This window comes from Orussus abietinus, unplaced genomic scaffold, assembly GCF_000612105.2.
Source record: "Orussus abietinus isolate OABI.00-Male unplaced genomic scaffold, Oabi_2.0 scaffold53, whole genome shotgun sequence".
NCBI lineage: Eukaryota > Metazoa > Arthropoda > Insecta > Hymenoptera > Orussidae > Orussus > Orussus abietinus.
In genome coordinates, this window is record NW_019394239.1 from 477,488 (window position 1) to 483,487 (window position 6,000).

A 6,000-nucleotide genomic window follows, 5' to 3' on the forward strand; every position below is an offset into this window, starting at 1 on the left:
GAAGCCGATCGGAGATGGGGTTGCGAGAGAGCGCGAATATCCCGACGAAAGAGGGGCCGAGAGGGAGAGAGAAAAGGTAGTTCGGAGTCGTGCAAGGGACGGCTAATTCCGCCGTGATCGCATCTGATCGATGTCCCTCGACGGTGCCTTCACGGAGAATCTATTGTCCCGGATTCCTTAAATACTGGTGCCCTCCTCGGCGTCTCCTCTCTCCTCGCGTTTCCCTCGCTAATTTGCTGCGACGAGCTTTACGATTACGGCTCGTCACTTGGCTGGCGCTCCTCTCGCGAGAAGGAGAACCCAGCCACCGGCAGCTCGGTAATTCAACGGGAAACAGGAGAAAGTAATTGCGGGGCTTTTTGCCCCGTCTCGGCAGCGGGATACCGACTTCGAGCGGTCCCGATAAAGTGACTCGGAGTTACGCACTCTCGAGTCCCCGGATACCTCCCCGGGGAAAAAAATAACCGATTCATCCGGCACCCCTTAATCTCCCACTTACCCTCCAGCGCCGCCCCTGCCTGCTTTAGCAACCACGAGGAACGCACAAACGGCACGCCCCCTCCTCCTCGAGAATATTTCGCGATTCCCCGTCGATATGTTCCCGATTATTACATGGAGGGCTAATTTTTCCTTCCGAATTTGCAGTTCCACCCGCGGAAAAGGAATTCAATCGTCGTAAGAAATTTCACTTGCGACAACAAACGTGGACTCTTGAAAATGGGCCAACAAAATTTATCGCCAGAATCAGTTTTCTTATATTGATAACAAAGAAAAACAATTACTTCACCGAGGCAACACCAATTCTATTCATAGTTGCAATATTCTTTTCAAGCAACAACAAATTGTATCTCCCTCGTTCGTTTGAATAGTGACAAGAATATGTTTTCGCGGCTGCAGCAAATTCATTTGCTAATTTCGCAAGCATTTGTTCTACAGAAAGCTCCCCATCTTCGATTCGATATATAGATGGAAACTTTTTTCTTGTTGGTGCGATTATTCCTACAGTAAGAGCAAAACTTTATCGGTAATGCTGTCCTTTGCTAAAAGTGCAAATGTCTTTTTTTATCGCGCAGTTGGTGGAATTAAGTTTCAGACGTATCGAGGCCCTGAAGAGTATCTTTGCACGAAATTCCGCCTCTACGTGTCTCTGGACATTACATGAAGAGCTAATTTTTCCCATCTCATAGTTCCATTTGAAGAAGCGAATTTTTCCCCGACGCGTCTCGACCCCGAAGGGCGAGGACAAAAGATTCCCGTCACTGGGAGCCTGGATAGGCCGTTTCTTTATCACTCTGTCCCCAGCCAGCATGATTCTTTTGTTTTAGTTTTGGTCGAGGGTCTCGGACATAGGTCTACTCAATTTGGCCCTCTTTTCCGCCCGTTTCAGCGCCGCTCGGCGTTTTCAAGATTTAAAGGCCTTTATGTGTACCTCGGTACATTTCGATATGTACGGAATGACCCTATCATATCACCTTCAATTTTCGATAACTAATCGACCAGTTTCTCTTCTTACTCTTATATCTACTGTTATGCGAGGTATCCGTAAAGGCCTTAAGTGCTCACGACATGTGCCCACGCACTCGCGTATCGAACGTGCGTGCGATCGTTCCGTAGAAAGCACCAACGATAAGAAGGCCGCATATGGTCTTTTCCGTTCAAGGCTGACCTCGCCTCGATGCACGTCTGACGGATCACCGTTTCCGCCGAATGACTTCCCTATCTTATCACGGGGTCAATAGATGCGCTCCTCCGATAGAGGGCACTGCCCAACAAGAGGGTGCTTCCCACGTCCTCCTAGCGCAACCACCGCACCTTAATTAACTTGGCACCGTGTTATTGCATTCTCTCTTATCGTACCTATCGACTCTGCCAAGGGGCCAAAATTCGAACCGCCACTTCGAGGTTAGGCGACCCGTGTTTATCTAAAGGGGGATATTTTATACGAGAAGGCCACTACTCGTGAAATTCCTCTATCGGGAAATTACGCGAGCACCCAGAAATTCCCTGCGCTAATAAAACGGATAAGCCTTGAGATAAACTACCCTGTACTGAAAAATCATTTTCGACTCTTATAAAAAATTAACCGGAGGAATATTTCTTTGAATAGTATCGAAGAAATATCTTGTAAATTGAAAGAATCATTTTTTCACTCGAATAAACTGAGGTAAATTGGATGCAACGTTTCGTTGCAATTAGGACGATTTATTTGAGTTTGAGTCTGATCATTATTTTTAGAATTAACCAAATATTTCTTTAGTTCTATGATTTTTTCGCTTCTTGGTGTAGGAAAAAAGAAATTCTTGAGTCGAACAGATCCTGAGTGGCTACTCTTAACGAAATAAAGTCGAGTGAAATTATGGAAAATTACAAACATTTTTACATCATTTTTATAAATCTTTTCGTGATAGTATATTTTCACCCCAATCTGTTTGATTCGTGATTTTTACATTTCTTGTGAATAAATTTAGTACATTTACCAACGTGTCTGATAAGTTTTATCAAACTTCTATCAGGTAACTGTTAGGTACTCAAATCTCGACACGAGTCGAAGGCAATGAATCGAGCCGATCGGAAAATTATCATTTGGGTTGCAATACTAATTCTTACAAAATCAATTTTTCTGACGCAAAGAAATTTCAGCGAGGAACGTATAAACCGCCACAAGTGATTACTTTCAGCTGGAAAATCATTTTTATCATTCATTCAACACTTAGGGCGCAGTTCGTTCGGGAAAAGAAAAGTGAAATTCGGGTTTTGGATTTTTCCATCGAGGGCAGGATCGCGTGGGAGGACCTACAAGGCACTCGAATCTGGACAGGAATCGAAGGCAACAAATCAAGTCGATCAGAAACCTATAATCATTTGGGTCGCAATACTAATTCTTACAAAATCAATTTTTCTGACGCAAAGAAATTTCAGCGAGGAACGTATAAACCGCCACAAGTGATTACTTTCAGCTGGAAAATCATTTTTATCATTCATTCAACACTTAGGGCGCAGTTCGTTCGGGAAAAGAAAAGTGAAATTCGGGTTTTGGATTTTTCCAGCGAGGGCAGGATCGCGTGGGAGGACCTACAAGGCACTCGAATCTCGACACGAGTAGACGGTAATAAATCGAGCTGATTGGAAAATGCGGATTTTTGCGGGGAGCTCGCTACAAGACGCCACTCGGAGCTCTCGAGCGAGACTACTTCATCCCACGCGCTTATTAGAGACACGTAGATCACGCACGCGAGCGCTCGAGCATTCGAAAAGTCGGATATGCCGAGGCACGTCGATAAAATACGGATCCTAGCATGGCGCGCGTGCCCGCAAAGAAACGTCAGGGCAAATTAATCGGGCGACAAGCTAGGAGATGTGTGATTTAATAAAAAAGCTTCCCCTTCTGGGGTAGACGGTGGCGCCCCGCCGGGCAATAAGTTTAGTTTCTGCGGGGAAAACCATAAAACACCGAGTCTCACAGCGTGAGATGGTGTTCGCGGTGCTTCAATCCAAGATATACGTCTACCCCTGTCGTTATGGTTTCGCTTTTCTGATATATAACGCCCCCTCCTCCTTGAGATTTTTTGTCCCATCCCTGTGTGTCGACGTCTTGCGTCGCTCCTGCCGTCATCGACCGACCACTGCATTTTCGCACTCTGAATAATTCCCCGCCATGCTTTTACCGGTGGTGTTGTCGACCGATCGTGATATTTTAATTTTCAAACAAAATTTTTTTTTTATTTAGTCTAAGCTAGAACCAATATCACATTTTGTTAGTGAAAAATGAAACTTTACGAGCATTGCGTTCTTCCTTAGGGCTTCCATAATCGCGTGTTAAAGTTTCATATTATTCTGTGGACCCAGTTTGAAGAAAAGTTTTATAAATATTCTGTCGTTTAATATATATATAATGACCCTTTCATATCACCTTAAATATTTCTTGATACAAGTCAAATCGATCGTGTGTGTCGACCGATTATTATCTTTTCGTCCCCCTGAATAATTTACCCTCATGCTTTTGCCGATGTCGACGGTGTTGTTTCGTCGATTTTAATCTCATTTAACACCGTGATTATACTGCACGAGTAGTTTAATATTTGGGCTAATTTAATTAATTACGGTAGTTTAAATATTTCTTGACACAAGACAAATCGATCGCGTGTATCGACCGATTATTGTCTTTTCGCCCCCTGAATAATTTACCCTCATGCTTTTGCCGATGTGGATGGTGTTCCGTCGATTTTAATTTATTTGACACAGTGATTATACTGAGCGAGCAGTTTAATTTTTGGGCGGATTTAATTATCTGCGGTTGTTTAAATATTTCTTGGCCAAGTCAAATCGATCGTGTGTGTCGACCGATTATTGTCTTTTCGCACCCTGAATAATTCACCGTCATGCTTTTGTCGATAAGGGCAATGTTATCCGTTCGATTTAAATTTATTTGACTTATTTGACTTGTGATTATACTGAGCGAGTAGTTTAATTTTTAAGTGAATTTAGTTGCGGTAGTTTAGATATTTCTTGATAAGATATTTTTTGGCGCCAGAGAAATTTATCTTGTGCGTCGACCGACCATTGTCTTTTTGAACCCTGAATAATTCATAGACATGCTATTGTTGATACAAGTACTATAGCATAACATCGTGAACTCGATTGAGAAAATTCAAGAGAAATAAAAGTAACGCCGTTTAACATGAGACTGCTGGAGAAAAATTGAAAGAAAAATACGTAATGATTAAGCTCTGCACCGAATAGCAAAGATGGCTTCAAGGCCACTCCGACAAGCGTTCCAGTTTTTCAAAAAATTCGAATAATGACAGAATACTTTTCCACCGAGACAAAGAAAATCTCGAATCGAAGTCCTCAAGAACTCCTGGGAGGGGGTTCCCCTCGTGGAAGTTATTAGGGTGTGATTTCATTTCCGAATTTGTCGCCGAGACCACCGTGACCCCCCGCTGCAGTTTCCTGGCAGGTTAAATGGCCGGTGCAAAAAGTCATACAATAAGTTATAATTTGGCGCAGTCGGCGTCGCGGTGCTCAATGTCCTGTATGATCACCGCATCTCACTCGACTGAACTTTCCCCTCGGTGGGTCCGTTAAGAGCGAGAGAGAGGGGAAAAAGGAGAGTTTGGGAAGGACTTGGCAGACCACGAGATGGAGGAAGACGCAGCGAGAGGGAACGGAGCGAATTGGGATGGCTCCAGTGGTAACTGCAACTACTCGAGCAGGGGTGTTAGGGGATTCTAGGGGATCCTAGGGAACTCTCGGACCGTGCGAGCGGATCGTCCACCCCTTATTCGGTTCCAGATTAATTGAAGGACCAGACCCGGAGGTCAAGGGTCGTGGTCGCCCCTGAGGCCGGACAAAGATGGCGGCCTCCGAGCGATATCGGTCATCGATCCGATCGGCCCGTTCCCTGCCGTAATTGCCGGAGTCAATGTCAGACTTCTTGCCGAAGTTAAAAGTGATCGATCGCCTCGAAATGAGCCACTCTCGGGGAACGAGGATCCCGATGACGTCGGAGTGGCTGACACCGCGAATGTCAACCACCGAGGGATGCGCGGTTAAAGGTCGCCTGACGAAAGGATCATCTACGAGTCGTTAATGATACACAAGTGTTTTACTCGTAGCTTTCGGAATTTATCTCGGAATGTAACTCCCAATAAACACACAAGTATTGGAATTCACGTTATGTATACGCACACCTAATGGAAGTATGGCGCACCGAGAAAAAAAATGTCCTGGAACCGAAGAATTATTCCAATGAGTAAGGCCAAAGATATATTTTGTTAATTCAAAGAATAATTATTTCACTGAAATAAAGTGAAATAAATTATCATGAGTCGGAAGAAACGTTGCATCCAATTTATTTGAGTCAAATAATTATCTTTTGAATTAACAAAGATATTTCTTTGATACTATTCAAATAAACATTTTTATGGTTTAGATTTTTTTTCTCTGAGTGGTAGATGAAAAATGAAACGTTTATCCCCCGACGGTTTTTTCTCTACATTA